General features: G+C 43.5%; 1 pseudogene; it reads left to right on the top strand.

Annotated features, from left to right (window-relative positions):
* Positions 1-864: 864 nt before the first annotated feature.
* LOC116823326 (SCAN domain-containing protein 3-like) lies at positions 865-4920 on the top strand (annotated as a pseudogene).
* The last annotated feature ends 18506 nt before the right edge of the window (positions 4921-23426 follow it).

Below are 23426 nucleotides of genomic sequence, written 5' to 3'. Positions count from 1 at the left end.
CCAGTCTGCGGTGAGTTTACAGGAAATAAATAAATAATAGTATAATTTAAAAATTGCACCAGAATTCCACCAAGAACAAATATCAGTCGATAAAGTTGACAATATTAAATAATATTATGTTTTCAGAAGCACATAGAATATTGATAATTATGCCATAGCTTTGCATAAGACGCGCGAGCCTGCGCTTCCCCGCTTCCCGCCCCACCGGCAGTTACCATCGAGAGGTTGAATAAAGACCATCATACGGATCTCTGTGCATTTGTCATTTGGGACCCCATCCGAACCCACTGATCTGAGAATGTAAGGACCAGAAGGGCCGTGCTTGGCAAAAAAAAAGAAAAAGAGAAAAATAACAATTTAAATAGTGCAAACTGAGTGGGGCCGGCGGCTGGTATTCCAGACTGGCAGCAGGCTGAGGGGGGCCGGCGGCTGTTATCCAGGACTGGCAGCGGGCTGAGTGGCTCAGCTCACTGCCGGTCTGGGGTTCCGTCCGCCGGCTTCTGCCAGCTGGGGTCCCGGCCACTGGCCCACTCAGCCCGCTGGCAGCTGAGTGAACGGAACATCAGGCCGGCAGTGGGCTCAGTGGCAGCCGGGACCCACAGCCTGCCATTAAAAAAAAAAAGGCTCACATGCCACCTTTGGCACGCATGCTGTAGATTGAGGACCCCTGTTCTAGTGTATACAGCGTATACACTGTACTGTGTGTACTGTACTTTATTGTAATTTTCATTATACATGATTTTCTTCTAAACATTATACACTCTGACCTTAGAACCTAACTCCCATGTGAGATGTGACTCCATTGTACTAATAATATTATACATTTTTCATCCTAATATCATAAATTAAGTATAAACTGGGGTAATGGGATTTATATTCATTATTTTTATGCCTAATTTACAGATGGTGAAGCAAGGCCTAATTGACATATTTATCAAGCAGAGACATCTGGTTGCTGATCATGGAAGTAATTCTGAATCAGATGACGGAGATGTAAATGAAACGAAAGTATTGTCAACAAAAAAAATTCGTTCTGGCTTTACTCGGAAACATGACTCCTCATACATTCAGTTCGGTTTTGTAGCCATGAATGATGGTGGAATGCCAAAACCGCAGTGCGTTATTTGTGGCGATGTGTTGGCTAACGACGGAATGAAGCCATCAAAGCTCAAGAGGCATTTAAATACAAAACATAATGAAATTAGTTCAAAGCCGAAAGAGTTCTTCAAAAGAAAGCATCTTGATTTAAAAGGCCATCAGAAACAGATCTTTGCAGTGTCATACCTAAATACTTGTGCTTTGCAAGCTTCTTATAAAGTAGTGCTTTGTATTGCTAAGGCTAAAAAGCCATACACAATTTGTGAGACGCTAGTGATAGGCTGTATTAAAGATGTCTGCATGGAAATGCTGGGTGAGGCGGTGCCAAAGGAAGTGGCTCAGGTGCCACTTTCAAATGACGCTATAACTCGTCGAATTCACATTCTGGCTCACGATATGGAAAAGCAGCTCATAGGACAGATTAAGTTAGCAAAGTACTTTTCTTTGCAGCTTGATGAATGTACAGATGTTGCTAATATGGCAATTCTGATAGCGTATGTGCGCTTTGAACATGAGGGTGATTTGAAGGAAGAGTTTTTGTTTTCTGCTTCACTACTAACAAAAACAACTAGTTCTGAAGTGTTCAAGACTGTGAGTGACTGCATTGTTAACCAATGTGGGTTGCATTTCAAGTTTTGTGTAGGAATATGTTCTGATGGTGCTGCTGCAATGACGGGACGGCATTCTGGAGTGGCTACCTAGATTAAGGTGCTTGCACCTGAATGCAAGTCGACGCACTGCTTCTTTCACGGAGAAAGTCTTGCAACAAAAAAAAAAGTCAACAGAACTAAACAGTGTGCTCAGTGAGGTCATAAAAATTGTGAACCATGTAAAGGTGAATGCTTTAAATTTGAGACTATTTGCTGCATTATGTGATGATATGGGAGCTGATCATAAACAACTCCTACTGCATTCCGATGTACGTTGGTTATCAAGGGGAAAAGTCCTGTCAAGAGTATTTGAGCTCTGAAACGAGCTTGCTGAGTTTCTTCAGGACAAAAAACTAAATCAGTCACAATTGTTCCGAGTTGTGGATTGGATAGCCAAGCTGGTTTATTTGGCTGATATCTTTGCCATCTTTAATGATCTCAACACCTCCATGCAGGGAAGGATGGATTCATGTCTTACAATGGCAGACAAGATTGATGGACAGAAACAAAAGCTAAAAGCATGGAAGAGTTATGTGTCAAGAGATTCTTATGACATGTTTCACAACTTAGTGACAATAATCGCCGATGCAGGCAAAGACCTTGATGTTACATCTCTATGAAACGTCATCAGTCAACACTTGATGAATTTGGCAGGACATTTTGAGTTTTACTTTCCAGCAGAAGATGATTCACGGAAAGAGACTGAATGGATCCGAAATCCATTTATTCCATTGAAAGATGACTTAACTGTCACTATGGAGGATAAATTGTTGGAGCTGGCTGCTGATGAAAGACTGAAGATGAGTTTTGAAACTACAACATCGCTTGCTTCCTTTTGGATAAAAATGAAAGCAGAATATCCAGAGCTTACTGAAACTGCTCTGAAAACTCCTCTCCCATTTCAACATACTTCTGCAAGACAGGCTTCTCAACCATGAGGGTATGTCTACACTACAGGATTATTCCAATTTTACATAAACCAGTTTTGTAAAACAGATTATATAAAGTCGAGTGCATGTGGCCACACTAAGCACATTAATTCGGTGATGTGCATCCATGGTCCGAGGCTACCGTCGATTTCTGGAGCATTGCACTGTGGGTAGCCATCCCGTAGCTATCCCATAGTTCCCGCAGTCTCCCTCGCCCATTGGAATTCTGGGTTAGAACCCATGCATGAGGTGCAAAAACATGTCACAGGTGATGTCTGGTAAGATGGTCGCTGCTCATATCCTCCTCCGTGAAAGCATCGGCACACAATCATTTTGCGCCCTTTTCCGATGATGCCCTAACAGACGCCATAGCATGGGGTGGCAGCCAGGGCCTGTTTTGCCTTTTGTCACTGTCACTGATATGTACTGGATGGCCTGCTGCGACGAGAAGGCGGTATTCTTGCAGTGCTACACAGCAGCAATTCATTTGCCTTGCAAGATAGCAGAGACGGTTACAGTTGTTCCTGTACTGTCTGCCTGCCATTGTAAATGCAATAGATGACGGTATCAAGTGGTCTGGTAACCATCTCTGCTGATGGGTGCTGCCTGAATTGAGTTGCCAGGCCAAAGAACAAAAATGGGTGACTCCTGGGGTTTTCCCTCCTTATGTGTATCTAAAAAAGAGTCAGTCCTGCCTAAAATGGGGTAACAAGTTGTATCTAGAGAACCAGTTACCAAGAGCACAGCGCCTCCGTGTCAGATCCAGCAGAAATGATGGCTAATACACGATTCTAGGGGTGCCCCAATGCAACAAACCACCCATTGCCTCCTGCTCCTCCAACTCCTGGGTACTGTGGCAGCACCCCCCATTGTGGATGGAATAATAAAGAAAAATGCAGGAAGAAACACTGACTTGTAATGAGAATAGAAATGGGAGGGAGCAACCTCCGCTGTACTGAAAGTCCAGGTAGGACATAACGGTGCGGGGAAGAGCCCCATGCATCGCTGTATGATTCAGTCCAGGCAGTACAGAATCTTTCTTTAGACATGAAAAGGTGGGGCTGAGGAGGCTCAGCCCCAGTTGCTAGAGAAGAGGTACCGAGCCATCTACGTGGAATCTGACCAGGAAGCATTCCTATTTACCCAGGCACCCCCCAGCCGACCTCACCTGAGGCCTGTCAGAGCACTCACGGGCTGCTGCTGCTGGCTGCTGCTGCGATGAGAGATAGATAGCAGTCATTCTGCCACCGAGGGAGGGGAAGAGAGATGCTGAATGTTCACTGCCGCAGCACACGTCTACGCACACATTCCAGTAGACCATAGGGTGACATTGAAAAAGTCAAGAAATATTGTTTTTCGCCTTCTTTCATGGGGGGAGGGCGGGTACAATGACAAGCTTGACCCGAACCACCCCGAACAAGTGTTTGAACCTACAGCATATGGAGCTCAAGCCATAGAAGCAAATGCGTTTCAAGAGCGGCGGGACTGGGGATGCTGGAGACTCAGTACCCCCTCCCTTCTGCCCTCCCGCCATGAGCTCCCATGTTGATCTTGGCTTTCCGTACGCTTGCACGCAGCACGTGGTGCGAAGCTCGCCTGCTGTGGCCTCTGCTGGAGATTTGGGTTTCAAATAGCTTTGTCATTTCCGTCTCTGTAACGGAGCTCTGATAGAACAGATTTGCCTCCCCATACAGCGATCAGATCCAGTATCTCCCGTATGGTCCATGCTGGAGCTTTTTTTTGATTTGGGACTGCATCGCCACCCGTGCTGATCAGAGCTCCACACTGGGCAAACAGGAAATAAAATTCAAAAGTTCGCGGGGCTCTTCCTGTCTACCTGTCCAGTGCATCTGAGTTCAGATTGTTTTCCAGAGTGGTCACAATGGTGCACTGTGGGATACCGCCCGGAGGCCAATACCTCGATTTGCGGCCACACTAACCTTAATCCGATATGGCAATACCGAGTTCAGTGCTACTCCTCTCGTCGGGAAGGAGTACAGAAACCGGTTTAAAGAGCCCTTTATATCGATATAAAGGGCCTCGTTGTGTGGACGGGTGCAGCGTTAAATCGGTTTAACGCTGCTAAAAACGGTTTAAACACGTAGTGTAGACCAGGCCTAAGTGTCATTAAGACAAAGTACAGGAATAGCATGGATAGTCATTCTCCATTGCGTGTGGCACTGTCCTTAATTGAACCACGACTGGATAAGCTGACAAAGAAGGAGGCTCACCTTTCACATTAGTAAACTTTAAAGTTTTAACATGACTATTATTGTGTTAATAAATTGTTTTATAATATCTTTGTTAGGAGACTTTGCTGGTTTGAATTTTTAATATTTTTATTTGTATTCTAATATTGTAGTATTTGTTTACAAAATAAATATAAAATAAAAAATGTCTGCCAACTTTTATTATATTCATTATATTGTTTCTGATATAAATTAATATTACTATGAATGGTCAAATAATATTTTCTTGGATCGTAAATGAATAATAGTAATTTTATACTATCCACACAGATGCACAGCCTTTCAGTCAGTCTTCAATGTATTTAAATGGGAACATCTCCGCATGTACACCACACTCTCATTCCAATTAATACAGTGAAGAATGTTAGTTTTTTTGATCTGATGTGCTACGTGCCTATTGCGAATATGATAATAATATGGCACAAATATAGTACCGGTGCCTGACACATTGGAAAAAAAATTGCTGGTCCGCCACATCCGATAGTTTGAGAAGCACTGGCCTATTCCATTTTGGGGCCCAGGTCCAAATAAGCAGGGCCACCTGGAGGTGCGTGGGGGAGGAAGGGGTAATTTGCCTCTGGCCTTGCCATTTGAGAGAGCCCTCAAAATGATGGAGAGGCGGATGGGCCAAATGTGATGTGTGACATTGCAACCTGGTGCACAGGGTTGCATGCCATTCAGGTTTGGTGCCTACCACTGAGAGTGCGGGGAGCAACTCATCTGCCCTAGTCAGGCATAGATCCCACTGTTGCTGCCACAGGTATCATCTTGCCAAGCCAAGGTGGAAACCTGTAGGTAGGATCGGAGTTGGGGATATCACTCCCCCAGGCTGCTAGCAGGGCAGAGCCCCTCTGCCCCATATCCACCGGGATACATATGACCCCACAGACCTAGACTTTCTCTGACTCTTCATACCCTCCCCAGGTTCCCCTCTTTGCTGGGAGGGCAGGAACCCCACTCACCTGGGCCCTTTCTGAGCCCTCCTCCATTCCCTCATCTCTTCTTAAACTCTTCATTCTCATGGCAATCTTTTTGGGAGGGCTGGGGTCTCAGTTTCAGATTTTCCCTGGCCCCCAAAACCTCTGTATGGCCCTGCAAATAAGACTCCAGGAGACAGAAATGAATTGAGTGATGGCTTCAAGGTACAGGATATTTATACCCTCAGTTTATAGAATGTAGGGCTTGAGGGAATCACTCATGCCCCTTACTTGCCAAGGATGGCTTAAAAGGGTTCATGGCCACATAGCTAGCATGAGGCTCTTACAGCATGACTCTTTAGGGGTAATTCATTTGGAGATAGTTACTATTAGTGAGTTCCTCCTTTTTCTCCCATAGCTCATCTGAGTTTATGGCCTGCCCTACTATTGTTTCCATCTCAACAGACTGTAGTGTCTTAAACAGAGGATTATGACTTTAATGCAGGTTCCAGAAGATAGAGAAGCAGTACTGAGAAGGCTGAAAGCTTTATTCAAACACAAATGTTTCCTAACACAGAGGTGAATAAGGGACACTGCTAGTACAGTGCATGATGTTCTGCATAAATATTCCTCTTTTCAAATTTGGCCCAGTACAAAAGTCCTTCTTTAAACACAGCACTAAGTGCATCAGCTCTGCCAGGCTCACACTGTTTGTGACCACTCACTCATGTTGAGTTATAACATAATTTAAACCCACAATATTAAAATGGGGAGGCTCTCTTCTGAACTTAATCCAGGATGGTCCAAAACTGCCACCTAATATTAAAATAGGAAAGGTCTAGATCCTGTAAAAGATTAGGACTGAGACTTTCACAATATGCAGGGGATTTAGCCTCCTGTCTTCTATTAAAGTTAATTGCTAAATCCCCCATACACATAACTATTTAGCTATAGATTACTGAATTATTCCTGGGGCAGCACTGGCTCAATAAAACTCCCTGATCCTTTTTAATACAAATTTAATTAAACAAAGAATGAAGGAAGAAAAATACAGAAAATCTGAGAAACACACAAAATTTGCTATTGAAGAGACTATTTCCCAACATTTCTCTTTAAAAATAGAAATTGCAATCATTTGTTTTTCTAAAAAACCCAAACCACACCACTACCCAGCAGAGGAGGTACAGCAACATAAATGTCAACATGATCTGTTTTTTGGTGAACCAGGAGCCCATTCAGCTCAGCACTATACAAACTCGGATGGTTCCAAATCCTTTCTGAGGTGGCTTTTCTATGTTTTTTTCAATCTACTTCTTTTTTTTTCAAAAGCACCTAAATCCTAGCTAAACTAACAACATCCTCATGACCCTCCCCTCCCTGCCTCCACCATAGACCCAATTTCTCTCACATCTAGTGATTGAATGGTTAATAGTTAAGAAGAGGGATCAGTTGGGCAGAGCCTCTGAGTTTAGTTTCCCTTTCCTTGACGATTTGGGAACAGGCATATTTGAGCTGGCACTCGTGTAACATTTGGAAAGAAAAACCTGCATGGATCAGATTTGTTCTGAGTCATCAGTTCTCTTTTTTCCCTGTTTGTTCTTTTTGTTTCTTAATCGTTCCCTTTGGTATAATGTGGGACAGTTTTAAAAGAAAGGTGCAATTGATGAGAGATATATGCTTGATGTATTCACAGACAAAGAATTGTATTCATGTGCCCAAGTCTGAAACAGAAACATTTGCAAACTGAAGACATTTTTAATTTGTGTACATTTTATAACAAATAACACAAATTAAAATGATGAGAGGAAACCAACAATCAGAATTCAGGCTAGGAGAATAGAAAAACTAACAGATTGGAGTTGAGCTCAAGAGAGAATCAAAGCAAAGTAATACAAGACTTTTGTATAGCCATTTATGCAGAAGCATCACAAAAGGCTTCAGACCTTGATGCGTAGGGTACAGGCAGTGCATGTAGACGTGGAAGTGGGAGAGAGGTGCTTGTGCCTAGATTTTTGGATGAATAAATGAGCTCATGAAATCTAGGGTTTCATCTACAATGAGAATACTATGGAAATCTCCCACCATTGGCCGCAGCACTGGTGTATTCCACAGGTGCTAGCTATTGTGGGAGTGCTGGCATAGACTTTAGGAATGCACAGGGCTAATTGGCTCTGCTGAGAATTAAGAAAGCATGCTTTGTTGGGGAAAAAGGAGAAACAAAGCTTAGCACATTTGTTAGCAGGTACTAACAAAGGAATGAGTTATTGGAGTAAAACTACTGGGACATTTGCAGATACGATAGAGACAAGTGAAATATTGTGAGGAGAGTCCTTGAAATCTCTGGGCACTTGCCAGCCCACTGGTCAAAGATGGTTCTAACCGGTTTTGACAAAGGTGGAGACTTGACACTGAGTGATAGGCATGTAGGCTTGTTTATTATAAGATACAAAAGTGGAAAGAATGGGGCCATTTGCTAGTGTCAGCCTGTTCAGTTGGAGCCAGCCAACGTGGGTTTGAGCATGCCAGGCCTAGTCCTTTTGTATGTAACTGATCAATACTTATGATTGACAGCTGTTATATCATTGTACATAGGTTTAGCTAAGATTAGACTGCACATTGGGATAACTATGAAAGCCAATTGGTCTTTGGATTAACAAAGGAATCTTTGGCTAAATTCTGGTGCTAGTGCATTTTCAAATAAAGATCCCAACATAGATCAGCTACCGAAATTATTTGCACAGCATCATCTAATCCTGCTAAGAGCAGGCCTAGTTGGCCAATTTACAGTGGCACTCTGATAGTTAGTGCTAGAACAACAGTGAGGGGTTTCCCTAAAATTCTCATTATAAGCAAGACCTGGGAGGGTTGAGAGGAGGGTTTTTGTTGAATAGATGAGATTAGAATTCATAAAATGGGTCCTAGCTGCACAGTTTGGATCCACATCCAGACTTCTTTGAAGTTCAGGGACATTCAAACTTGGGAGTTTGGTGGGCTCTAGTAGTAAGGGCTGAAACGATCAAGAGAAAAGGAACAGAAAGTTAAAAGGCTGTAATGTGATAAATATTTCCTCACCCTCAATCATACACTCTTCAGTTGTCTCATTACAGAGATTCTAAATTTTACCAGTGAGCTCCAGGGGTAACATGAATGAGTGGAAGACTAAAGGGTAGACATTTAAGGTATTTTATCTTTGGTTAAATTATGACTTCCTTATTAACAAATGTTCACTGAATTGCTTATTAACAGTGCCATTGTTTCATTCTGCAGCTCCCCAACAACTAAGTGCTCTCTTATAGAATGGTAGCAAGATACCTTTTGTCCTAAGACAGCAGTTCTCAAACTGTGATCCCTGGTGAATTTGCTGCTGGCCAACAGAGAGCTAGCTAGTGACATGGTGCTGGTCACATGTAAATTTACTTAGCTCCACTGAAGTAAAATCTGGCTTAGTTTCCAGCTACTCAATAACATTAAAAGAAAACACAGATGCGTCAAATACTTTTCTAATATTACTTTTTCATATGTGTAGTTGCTACAGGTTTGCCATGACACTATGAACAGAAATGGTGGAGGTCCATAAGGCAATCTCTACTAGGATATGATCCACACTCTAAAAAAGATTGAAAACACACCTCCTATGAATTGATTGAGAGGAAGGATGGTCGGTTGCTAAAGCTCTGGCCTGGGATTCAGGAGATCTTCCTGGCTGTGCCACACATTTCCTCTATGTCCCTGGGCAAATCACTTAACCTCCCTGTGCCTTAGTTTCCCCACCTGCGACATGAGGATACTACATCCTGACTTCTCAAGGATAAATAAGATAAAATTGCAGAATCACATTGTGTTCCTTGGCTACATCTTGGCTTCTAGTACTTGCAGAAAAGTTACAAGCTTTGACATTCTACTAAAATTGCACCTCAAAATATTTCAAGATCCAGTTATTACTACTGGTAAAAGAGAGATACAGATGTAGATACATATCAGGAAAATAGATCACTCTGACTCTGCTCCTGCAGCAGATGCAAGTAAGGCAGAAAGAGATGAGGCTACAGTTAATCAGAAGATTCATCAGCGAAGTGAACATGACTAACTTGTGACAATTTGCCACCCAAAATCACTGAACATTTTATCCTCCTCCTGTAAGACTAGGAATTTGCATTTTGAGCTTAATTCAATCAATTGGCTTCGTATGCTTCTGTAAACAAATAATCAGACACAGAATCACTGCATAATGAAAGAAATAATGATTTAAACAATAGAACTTATAAATGCCTTCTGCTAGATGCAGAATTTAGCCAGCATGTTTTTTAACACACAAAAAAAGAAGGACCTTTTACACCAATTCCAGCTACTGTTTACAGTGACATTTACTGTCACCCACTGATTTGTGAATTGCCACATTGTCATTCTAAGCCACAGTGTGGGACGAAAAAAACAAAGACGCTTATAGCCATCACAGTATTATCATTCATGGGAGTGGAGAAACTGTGAGAATTTTTATATATATTATGGAAAGGCTTTAAATTAGCAAATATTACAGTCCCACTCGAATCTCATTTTTAAGGATGTAGGTTTGAATAATACATAATTTGGCAGGACAAATTGTTTTGTAGTTAAACTACAGAATTGGCAGTCAGGAAACCCGGGTTATATTCTGCTCAACCACAGCCTTCCTGTGTTAATTTGGACAAAATATTTCATTTCTCTGGGCCTCAGTTTCATCGAACAGAAGCGAGGGACAAAGTGGGTGTAATAATATTTAACATCCCTATGAGAGAGGTTAGAGGCAATTCATTAATGTTCTTTAAGCATTCTGAGACCTCAGATGGAAGGTGCCATAGAAGGGCACTGTACTGTTACTGCTACAATGGAACCTCACAGTCTGTGCATTTTACAATCCACACAACAAAATTGGCCATTTCTTCTCACAGATCTAAAGACAAAGCACTATAATGAGTGGTCATATTACTCAGATTGTTTACTAGTGCATGAGGAAGCATTAGCCTATGTAATTGAAAGTGATTTTCAATTGTCAAAATAAAAAACAAATGACAAAATCCTCCCAAAACAAAACACCCACAATTCTCCTCAAGGGGAAAAGGTGAGAGAGCATTACACACATGTGACAGATATTGGTCTCATCACTTAGCGCACTCAGATACTACAGTGATGAGGGTAGTATAAGAATCTGTATAACATTGAACAGAAAAGAGATGAACAAAAGTACATTAAAATATAGTGTTAACCTCGCTTTGTGCCAAATTCTTCTTTTTGTTGTTGGCAAACCAGTGGAAGAGCTGGTGATAGACTCCATAGGTCCAGATGTCCCATTCTCTGTTCTAATTGCTAGGCAACACTACTTCATCTCAAAATCTCTTTCTCCTCACTGCTGTCTTGGCAAATGATTATTGAAATGATACCGGAATCTACCAATGACATAGTTAACCAATGACAAGTTAACCTCACCATCTTAGTTTGAGTTTGTCTAAGCATCCTGAAGTTTGGCTCCTTATCTAAAACTTGTTCAAATTGATTTTTAAAATAGGGCTGGAAATCTCATGGGAACCATCTCTCTCTCTCTGGCCTGGTCTACACTACGCCGTTAAATCGATTTTAACAGCATTAAATCGATTTAACGCTGCACCCGTCCACACTACACTGCTCTGTAAATCGATTTAAAGGGCTCTTTAAATCGATTTCTGTACTCCTTCAAAACGAGAGAAGTAACCCTAAAATCGATATTACTAATTCGGAATAATGTTAGTATGGATGGAAATCGACGTTATTGGCCTCTGGGAGGTATCTCACAGTGCACCACTGACCGCTCTGGACAGCAATCAGAACTCAGAGGCACTGGCCAGGTAAACAGGAAAAGCCCCGCCATGCAGCTGCACAGTTGTCGGCGCCTCCCTACCCCTCCCGATAGGCTAGCTCAGTAAGCAGAGGAGGAAGAGACGCGAGATGAAATGTTCTCGAGAAATCATGGGAAGTACCCGCAATGAAAGGCATCAAAATGAGTGAGGAGATGGCTGCAAGACAGGAAAGATGCAGTGAACGGGAGGATAGAGAGACGCTCGATGAGGATGTAGGCAGGAAGCAAATGTGTAGCAGGAAGATCACGGTGGCGGGATGCAAAGCTGGAGCTGCCGTGACAAACTGATATCCTCAGACGCATGGTGGGTCTTCAGGAGAGCAGCGGGGTACGAGTCCCACGAGCCATGCTTAACCACCCAGACTCACAAGTTCCATATCTCCTCACCCAGACGTGTTAGAACGCGTGGGGAAGGCTCTGCACCGCCCATCCACCTGGACAGTCCAACCAAAGGCTGCATTACATGAAATGGCTTAATGCCTTCCTCCCTCCAATCCTCCCCAACCACAGCATGCAGGGATACTAGATATTCTCTGCTCTTTTTATAATATTTTTAATAAAGATACATCCAAAGGAAGGGTGGTTGCTTACAGATGACTTTAAGAAAGAATACTATGATTTTAAACAATACTAAAATGACTTTAATAAAGAATAATGATTTTTAAACGATACTGATATCCTTCAGCAAGCTGTAAAGAAAGGGGAAAGGTGGGTTGCTTACAGGACTGATCAATCGAGGGGGAGGGTTCATCAGGGGAAACAAACACAGCAGTCAGACCATACCCTGCCGTGCTGAAACTCATTTCTAAAGCTCTCGATGCGCCCCGCTCCTGGAGTGCTCTCTAATCGCCCTAGTGTCTGGCTGCTCGTAGTCAGCGGCAGGTGATTTCTCAGCCTCCACCCCGCCATAAAGGTCCCCTACTCCCAAGAGATTGTGGAGCACACAGTAAGCGCAATACAAACGGACATTGGTTGGCTGAGGTGAGCGAGTAAGTAAGTTTCGTCAGCACCTTTTAAACGGCCAAATGCACATTCTACCACCATCCTGCACTTGCTCAGCCTGTAGTGAACAGCTCCGACTACTGTCCAGGTTGCCTGTGTATGTTCATGACCATGCGACAGGGTAGCTGGGACACCCAGGATAAAACAGGCATCTCAACATGCCAACAGTTTTTTCTGGTCTGGGAGTATCCTTGCTGAAGCTGTTTAAACAGAGTGTCTTCGAAGACGTGAGCGTCATGACCTCCTGGCCATCCCATGTGGATGTTGGTAAATGTCCTTGGATCCACCAGTGCTTGCGCACCATTGAAAAGTAACCCTTTTGTTACGTACTGGGTGCCCTGTGCTCCGGGCCAATGAATATGGGTTCATCATGGCCCCCCACAGTTAGGGAACCCATTGCAGCAAGCCATCCACTTAGACCTGCACATTTCCCAGAGCTCAACACCTTCGTAGCAGCACTAACGATGCTTGGCTACTTGCATCACAGCAGCCCCCACAGTAGATTTTCCCACTCCAAATTGATTCCGACTGACCGTAGCTGTCTGGAGTGTGCATCTCCAGAGGGCTATGCCACTCGCTTCTCCACTGTGAGGCGCTCTCATTAGTATATGGCGTTTCAGCGCAGGGGAAAGCAAGTCAAAAGTCAAAGAAGTGCTTACCGCATGCGAAAGTCGCAGCCATGCGAATCGTCCCACACTGCAAAACTAGCGGTCCCACAGTCTGTGCTTGTTTCCCGCGCCCAAATCGGCGTTCATGGTAGAACCTGCCCATTACCATGCGTCAAACGCAGGGGCCCGTAGGGGAATTCAGTGTCCATGTGTCATACTCCGTCGCGCGCGCGTAGCTGCCTCCTCGCTCCTGCCTTGCAGTCATGGTTAACCATAGACTGCACAAATGTGCGAGTGTTACAACGCCACGATTGCGTTACTGATCTCAGCAGGGCCATGCTTGCTGTGCATGGCGTTGCTCAGTTCACCCAGAAAAAGGCCGGAATATGGTGTCTGCTGCTTCACAAACAAAGGGAGGGTGAGGCGTACCAGAACACCACGGACAATGATTTTGCCCCATCAGGCATGGGCTCTCAACCCGGATCCAGGGCGGGGACTGAGGGACTATGGAGGAACTATGGGATAGCTACGGAACAGCTACCCACAGTGCACCGCTCCAGAAATCGACGCTAGCCTTGGACCATGGACACACACCATCGAATTAATGTGCCTAGTGTGGACGCGCACAATCGACTTTGTAATATCGGTTTTATAAAACCGATTTTAGCTAATTCGATATTATCCCATAGTGTAGACGTGGCCTCTCTCTCTCAGATGCCTGGTGCTTCCCTCTTTTGGTCAAGTCAGGAGTACCACAAGAACAGACTGTTTCATAATATTTCAACACTTCTGGCTTCAGTCCTGGAATACCTGGAGGTACAGAGGCATGTGAAAATGGAATAATAAGCTTTTTCACTAGAAGGATGGTGAAGCACTGGAATGGGTTACCTAGGAAGGTGGTGGAAGGTCAGGCTTGAGAAAGGTTTTTAAGGTCAGGCTTGAGAAAGCCCTGGCTGGGATGATTTAGTTGGCAATTGGTCCTGTTTTAAGCAGGGGGTTGGACTAGATGACCTCCTGAGGTCCCTGCCAACCCTGACATTCTATGATATTTATTTGTTTTTCTGAAAGCTAATTAAGTATTTTAGGAAAAAGTGTGAGAGCGGCCACCAGCAAGAGTTGGTGGCCGCACTCTGAGGCCACCAAAAAATTTGTCCTGAGAATCCCTTGTCAGTGTAGACAAGACTGAGTAGATTTTCATCCTTGCTAGCTGGTTGAGTTGAAGCCTGGGCTCTCTGTTGAGCTTTAATTTAACTAGTTTAGCAAGTGTTAAAGAATGTCCTGCCTTGCTCACTCTAGACCTTTGCAATATGTTAGCTAGAATGTGCTAACTAAGGCTATGTCTACACTTACAAGATTACAGGGGCACAGTTGTACTGATACAGCTGTGCTGCTATAAGAGTGTTCGTGTAGCCGTGTTATGTTAGTTGGAGAGAACTCTCCTGTCGACATAATAAAACCAGCTCAACAAGTGGTGGTAGCTATGTTGGTGGGAGAGCATCTCTCCCCAACATAGTGCTGTACACACTACCACTTATGTTGCTTGCGGGGGTGGGGGTGTTTTTCACCCCCTCTGAGCAACAAAAGTTTGCTGACATAAGTGCTAGTGTAGACATGGCTTAACAAAATACCTTTAAATTCCAGTCTAGCTAAAGCTGAAGTATTTAACTGGTAGACTTGTGTAAACGGACTGTTCAATTTAACAAAAATAAGTCTATTCATAGGACTGCATGCTAGGAACTTGCTGCTTTGTTTTACAGCATCACAACATTGTGTGTGTGCATGCGTATGCATGTGTTAGGCCTGGTCTACACTACGCGTTTAAACCGAATTTAGCAGCGTTAAACCGATTTAACCCTGCACCCGTCCATACAATGAGGCCCTTTATATCGATATAAAGGGCTCTTTAAACCAGTTTCTGTACTCCTCCCTGACGAGAGGAGTAGCACTGAAATCGGTATTGCCATGTCGGATTAGTGTGGCCGCAAATCGAGGGTATTGGCCTCCGGGCAGTATCCCACAGTGCATCATTGTGACTGCTCTGGAAAGCAATCTGAACTTGGATGCACTGGACAGGTAGACAGGAAAAGCCCTGCGAACTTTTGATTTTCATTTCCTGTTCGGCCAGCATGGACCTCTGATCAGCACGGGTGGCGATGCAGTCCCAAATCAAAAAAGTGCTCCAGTATGGACCGTATGGGAGATACTGGATCTGATCGCTGTATGGGGAGACAAATCTGTTCTATCAGAGCTCCGTTACAGAAGACGAAATGACAAAGCATTTGAAAAAATCTCCAGGCTATGATAGACAGAGTCCACAGCAGGACTCAACACCAGTGCTGCGGCAAGCGAAGGGAAAGCCAAAGAAATCAAATGACGCGCAATGGGGAGGTATGAGGACCCAGCTATCCCACAGCCGCAGTCTCGAAAAACGCATTTGCATCTTGGCTGAGTCTCCCAATGCCTGTAGGTCAAACACATTGTACCGGGGGTGTAGGGTATATCCATCTATTGTGCCCCCCGCCCCCATGAAAGAAAAGGGAAAACAAATCGTTTCTTGACTTTTTCCATGTCACCTGTATGTCTACGGCAGCTGCGGAGACGCGGTGCTGCGGGCACTGAACAGCAGCATTACTCTCCCCTGCTTCTCTCCCCTCCCCCTCGCCGGTGGCAGAAGTACAGTAAAATACTGATAGCCGTCCTCGCATCCTGTGAGGCTCCCTGCCTGGCGCGGTGAGGTCGGTCTTTGTGGCACCTGGAAAAATAGAGTGACTCCCAATCTTCCACAGAGAACAGAAGCTGGTAAATGTCTTCCTCAATAGCACTGGGGCGAGCTCAGCCCCCAACCCTTTCAGTCAAAAGAAAGATTCGTATGCCTGGACACATAGCAGCTGGAGGCTGCCTCCCTCATTAATTACCAAAAAGTATGTTTCAATTCTGCATCTATTTACTTCACACACAAAAGGGGACACAGCAACGGTAAAGCCCAGAGGCTTGGAGAGGAGGAACAACAGGTGGGTTGTTGCCACCGCAGGCACGCCCTAAAGTGCGCTGCAGTCTCATCATTTGCAGTACTGGCACGAGTAGAGCTGTCTCTCTGTCGTATACAGCTTGCCCTATCTTCTAGCAGGAACCTATTTAGATAAAACATAAAGGAGGGAAGACCCAGGGAGCCTCCCATTTGTTTTTGGCCATGGCTACCTCAGCAAAGGCAGCAGAGCGACCTAAGACAGCAGCAAGGGACAACTGACGGATAACCATCACCTCATCACCAATTTAAGCAGGTAGAGGTAGCAATAGGATGAACCGAGCCTGCGACTTGCAAAGCAAATGAATGCTGCGTGTAGCACGCCAAGTGACGCCTTCGTCAGCACATCCAGACACATAGGTGACATTGACAAACGGCAAAATGGGCTCCAGGTGCCATCTAGGCATCTGCCAGGAATCCAGTAGAAAAAGGTACGACAATGATGCGCCATTGCTTCAGCAGAGAAGGAAGGAGAGTCATTACCAGGAACACCTGTGACACTGGTTGCACCTCATCGCATGGATCTCAACCCAGAATTCCAATGGGCGGGAGAGACTGCGGGAACTATGGGAACTATGGGATAGCTACGGGATAGCTACCCACAGTGCAACGCTCCAGAAATCGACGCTAGCCTCGGTACATGGTAGTCAACTGGTAAACATCTGAGGTTCATTCACTAGTAGAGACAGAGAGCCAGACTGTTAGTGTGGGTTACATATGATTCATTTTGTTGTAATATTTCTGGGTTGTTTCTCTGCTCATATACTTCCTATTTGTCCTTCCCTCTTATCAACCGAGGTGAAAGTAAGCAGGTCCAGTCCAGTCCTGTGTACCGGCAAGAGCCAGTACGCCATGCCAGACCGCACTGGCTTCCACGGCAGGGATTTAAAGGGCTCTAGGCTGCCTACAGCTGTGGGCAGCCCACAGCTGTGGGCAGCCCAGAGCCCTTTGAATCCCACCCCCGGCTCTGGCGGCCGGGCTAGGGCCAGATTTAAAAGGGCTCAGAGCTCCCTGCGGCTGCGGGCAGCCCAGAGCCCTTTAAATCCCGGCCCCAGTCCACCAAAGCTCGGGGTTCCCTGCAGCGGCTGGAGCCCCAGGCCCTTTAATTTGCCCCTGAGCTCCGGGGAGCTCCCAGCCACCTCTTCAGCTGGGATCTCCTGGCTGATTTAAAGGCCCTGGGCTCCTAGCCACAACCGGTGCCCCAGGGCCTTTAAATCTTGAGAGGCCCCACCTCTTCTGCTTGAGGCCACGCCTCTCCTGAATGAGGACATGCCCCCCTCAGGACTCCAGCAGTACTAGTAATTCTTGTAAGTTACTTTCACCCCTGCTTATCACTGACAATATTAAAAAAATAGACTAGCTCATGGAAAAAAAATTGTACGTTCCAACTCAGCTCCCAGCCATGCAACAATGAGAAGTAGAGGCATAGCATAACTGCCTCTTTGCACTCAGTTTAGAGCACTTGATAGTTCACAAACAGCAAAAGTTTGAGAGTGAAGCAGAAATTGCACACCAGTAGCAGGTTTTGCAGAAGTCAAATAATTTGAGCAGCAAGTTGGAGGAGAGGGAATTTGCTTGGTATGATGCTGACACACCAGATGCCAGCTCTTGCCTAGGCTGCATTAGCTAAAAACTGACAAACTCATAGCTGGAGATCAGACCACTTCACCTGTATGTTAGTTTTGGACAAAATAGAGATTAATCTTATAAGAACATATTTAGTTTTTAGACTCTGTGAAATGCTTGTAAATTGCTGCATGCATGAACCTTACTTTTAACGGCTCTATTCCATGCTATAGGGAAATATGTAAGTTTTGCTCTATAACTTTGAAAATATTTGCTCTGAACTTGTGAACTCAGACATTGGAATCATCTGCTCTCCCCTGCCCCACCACATATAGAGCAGGACTATCAAAATCAGACGGACCATCAAGGAATATTGCAAGACAAATGATTGGTTAACGGCCCTAACCACACCTGAGAAATGCTATGTGCAAGAAAGCTCAACCTGTGTACTTGGAAGCTGAATGAAGGAAATAAAACAAAGTCACAGGCAAAATTGTCCATTGTTTTGGGTGTTTGAACTTTGACAGGGCCACACGCTCTGAACTGAAGCATGAGATTCCCCAGGGGCTGCCTACTGGTCTACCCTGAAAGACACTTTGACTTGATAGATCTCTGTCACTCTTAGGATTTAGATGGTAATTCAGTTGCATGTAGATGTTGGCTTGTTTTAACCTGTAAGTAACTAATTCCCTTTTCCAAGCTCATAAACCTTTAAGTAGTTTATTACAGGTGTAAGATGTAGGGTACCAAGAGACCTGGGGTAAGAGATTGGTTGCTGGGGGTGGGGGGGTAAAGAGCATCAGTATTCACATCGAATTCCCAGTCAGTACCCAGCCTGGCCAGGGAAGCTAATGATCCATCCAGTGGGCCAAATTCAGTGATGAATCCTGGCCCCATGCCACTCTCATGATTTTGTCATGAGGCTTGTGATAATTGTTTTCCTTAGAGTTTCTGCTCCTAGAGTCAATGGATAGGTGATGATTTCAGCCTTCATTCTTAAAGAAAAAGTAAGTTTCTAGCCCTTGTGACTGTGGAGAAAGCTTCAAAATGTGACCTAGTGGACCCTTAAAGCTCAAAAAGCAGAAGGTAAATAAACACCAAATCTATTGTTTTTACATAATTTCGTGAATTTTGAACATTTGGGGTTGGCAATAGTGTGAGACTAAGGGCTGGTCTACACTATGGGGAAAAAATTGATCTTAGATACACAACTTCAGCTACATGAATAACGTAGCTGAAGTCGAATATCTAAGATCGGATTACTCACCCATCCTCACCATGCAGGATTGATGTCCGCGGCTCCCTGTCGATTCCGGAACTCTGTTGGGGTTGGAAGAGTTTCGGAATCGATATAAGCGTGCTCGGGGATCGATATATCGCGTCTAGATGAGACACGATATATCGATCCCCAAGCAATCGATTGTAACCCGCCAATACGGCGGGTAGTATAGACGTAGCCTAATATAGTGAGCTAGGAATTCACAGTTGGTGAAATGTAATTATAGAGCATCTCCAGTTTGGGAGTGTCTGGGCTGATTTTGACAGTCAGCGCTAAGGTGGGCACTCATGATCATGAGCCACTTGAGACAGTGTGACACTGGCTGCACAAGAAAAATCTAAAGGAGTGACCAGAGTGTAGGGTGACCAGATTACAAGTGTGAAAAATCAGGATGGAGGGGGGAGATAATGAGTCTATATAAGAAAGAGACCCCAAAATCAGGACATCTGATCACCCTACCAAAGTGCCACTGTGTTCTTGATCACTGTAAAGCATAGGGTTAGAAGCTGAGTCTGCTGTTCTTCCTCACTAGTTTAGGAGCAGCACTACAGAAAATGACTGAGGTCTTACAACAGATTTCAGGGGGAAAAGCCTGGAGAATCAGGCAAGCAAGCTTTGTTTCTGAAGAAAAAGAATTGTTCTAGTTTATGCATGTGAGGAAAGTTCAATTAACCTTAAGGGAAGAAATCACTAGGGAAAAAAAAAAGATGGCAATAAGCCCCATATACTGACTTCTGCCAATTTGTGTCTAATTCAATGCTTTTGATACAGAAAGCCATATTAGGTCATATGTCTAGCTAATCATTTGTTCTGTCAGCCAAATGACCACCTTCTGAAACCACACTGTGACTATACAAAGCCAGGTGAGGAAGAGAGGCCCAACATCACAGCTGAGCCTGATTCCCTCTCTGAGGAAAAGTCTGCCTAGTACAAAGGTGTCATGGTAAATGACTCTCTTCTGCTGGGACAGAGGCCAGGGAGAAGAATAGATTCAAAGCCCACACCATTCCCAGGCAGGCTCTGAGGGAGCCCAGAGAGGATTTATTGTTGCTGCTCTCACTCAGGAAAATTTAGTAATGATGGCAGCCTTCCAGGTGGCAGTGGGGTGACTCCTCCCACTCTTGCACACATCTACTTCCCTATGGAGTGAAAACATTATCCCTCTGAGCTGGGGGGAAAACACCACTAGAAAATCCAGCCCGTATGTCTAATACAAAGAGTGGAAATTAATTCTGTGTGTCCATGTTACACCTTTAACACTGATTCCTTGTATGGGGTGTAAAATTACCCCATCTACTGAGATTTTTATAGTTAAAACATAGAATTGTTGGTCTTTGTACTCCAAGCACAGGAGCAAGAGACACAGTATGTGGACATATTTTCATTAAATGGTTGAGGAAGGTCTCTATGAAAGATGAATAGCCTTTGCAAGGGAGAACTCACATTTAAATATTTGTACTAGTTTGAAAACTACTCCCCCCCCCCCCCAAAAAAAAAAAAAAAAAGGCTGCCAGCTTGGGGAAATCTGTTAGCTAAATCAGTTTTGGTAAGACTTGTTAACTAAAGCCTCAGTTTTCAGACAGGGAGTTCAGGCCCTAGAGGAGTTGTATTTTAATTAAGAACAACATTAATTGCATTTAAAAGAGACTAAAAAGTCAATTTCTGAAATGGAGAATAACTTTAATATATTTGATGTCTGAAATGTTTAAAAAGCTTTAGCCTCATGAAGTGCCAATGACCTTAGTTCATCCTTGCTTACACAGTGAAAAGATATGTCATCACATGATATTCACCCCAGGTGAGAGGACAAGTTTGGTGTAATAAAAACTTACAAAAAGTTCAAGAGAAACTGAGACTTGGGCCAGACGAAAGCTGAAATTGCAGTTGCTGGCCATTTTGAGATAATAAATGGTGTTGCTAGAGATACATGTCTGCCAGGGCCAAACATTAATCTGTTACTGGTTCACAGATGTGCAGTGTCCTGCATTGTCCCCATAAATTTCTCAGGAACATAAGTTTGTTTTAAATATTACTAATGCTGAGATTTTATGATCCAAAACTTCTGTTTGCATTTCTACCCCCTAAAACCTGTTAATTTTTTATATTTGTTCAATACAGATAGACCTCACCTTCTGAGAGTGAGAAAACCACAGCTCAGACAAAACTGTGTTGAAAGGTAGTTAAGGGCTATACCACAAACCTTTAAAAGTCAAGGAAATGCCAACTTAAAAATCAAAACAATTTGTGCCCATCAGACTATGAAGATCACAATGTAGACTGAAGGAAAAGTTGTAATAGGTGGCTCTTACGTAGCACTTTCCATCAGTAAATCTCAAGAGCACTTTACAAGGGAGCACATTAATTAGTGGCTCTCAAATTTTTTTTTTTAAACTGGTGACCTCTTTCACATAGCAAACCTCTGAGTATGACCCCCCCCCTTATAAATTAAAAACATTTTTATATATTTAACACCATTATAAATGCTGGAGGCAAAGCGGGGTTTGGGGTGGAGGCTGACAGCTCACGACCCCCCCCATGTAATAACCTTGTGAGCCCCTGAGGGGTTCCAATCCCCAGTTTGAGAACCCCTGTCATTAATCCTATTTTACAGATGGGGAAACGAAGAGAGGTGAAGTGACTTGCCCAGGGCCACCCAGCATGAGAGCCAGGAACAAAACCCAGGTCTTGAGTCCATTCCAGTGCTCTGTCTACTAACTCACAAAAGGGTCAACTGCAAACTTTTAATGTGTTCTGAGTTCTTTACCAAACTAGAAACCTAGAAAAGTATGTACAAGATAAAAAAACTATTTACTTCAAAAAAGGTTGGAAGAAAGAGATGCTGCAGCAAGATGTGGCATGTTACATTTCAAAAGCTTAGGTGTGGTATGATTTTTTTTTTTTTTTAAATAGTCATTAGTACAGGGTTTTTTCAGCCTTAACTGCGCTAGACAAAGCATCCATGCAGTCAGCTGTAGCTTAATAGCAACTTTTAAAAATTGTTTACCATAAGTGGTTCTAGATAAAACATGTTACTTATTTGGCTCATATTCACATGCACAAAAATGGTAATACACATTTATTTTAAGACGCTGTAGCAAGCAAAGAGGAACCTTGCACTGGTTTGTTGGACTTTTCAGAAAGTACCTTGTAACCTAGATCTTCATTGTAATACATTTAATGTAACAATATCATGTAACAACTATGACCACATCAAATACAGAAGAATTGTTTAGATTTCTGCAGAAGGTTGACTGTACTGAAATGCTGGCAAGAGAAATAAAATTAGATTTGAATTAGACTTACTAAGAATCTTCTTTGTATTTATTAGTTCACTTATATTGAAGTAGGAATTAAGTGAAAGGATAAACAGATTTAAAAAGTGGTCTAACAAGTATTGTGCCTTCCATAATATTTGCAAACATACTATTTAATTTTTTTGTAACAGTGTTCAGCAAGTTAGATCTCTCTCCATATTAAAATCACAGTATTCTGCAGGAGTGAAAACAATCAGTTTCAGATGCTATGTTTAAGACAAAAAGGCTTGGTAAACATGGGCTGCTTTAGTCTTTACCTTGGGACATCATCAAATCTAATGCAAGTTTTAAGCAGAAGTTGGTCAGTTTAGTCTCTAGAACATTTCCTATATTAACCTCTTAATTTATACAGCACCATGTTTGACAAAAACACAAACTGGGGCCTACTCTTGTCCTTCCTCCCCTCCTTCAATTGATCTAGTGAGACAACCCTAAAAGATGACCCTACTCAACATTTCCAAGCAAACGCAGAAGTAAAACTTAAGTTGTCTGCAAATATGCCCCAAGGTCAAGAATATTTCCCCAAACAGAGCTATCAGCAATAAATCCCCATAGTTAAGTTTAATTGTATTGATTTGCCCTCCTCCCAAACAAACCACACTGTTCCTATAAAAGCACTGTTTGACACTTGCTTGCATTCTAATGAGGTAGATTCACTAGTATATCTAAGGGTAAGGAATACCACCCGTTGATTACATGGCAAGGCTAGAGAAAAGGAAAGCATCTTGATGTATTTAACCTAATCTTTGTGACATTTAGTTTCCTAATCTTTGTCATTTAACTCCCAGAAGCATCAGATTTACAGCTAGCAACATGACTTAAAGTCACACTATTGGACTTGTTAAAGTGTCTGTTCAGGACAAGAGATGGATTAGCAGGGCCAACAGTTGTGCAGCTGGTGGGAACTAGAGATGGGCAAA

This window comes from Chelonoidis abingdonii, chromosome 1 (genome assembly GCF_003597395.2).
Source record: "Chelonoidis abingdonii isolate Lonesome George chromosome 1, CheloAbing_2.0, whole genome shotgun sequence".
Taxonomy (NCBI): domain Eukaryota; kingdom Metazoa; phylum Chordata; order Testudines; family Testudinidae; genus Chelonoidis; species Chelonoidis abingdonii.
Note: the sequence above shows the minus strand (reverse complement) of the source record. Positions and strands in the feature narration are given on the sequence as shown.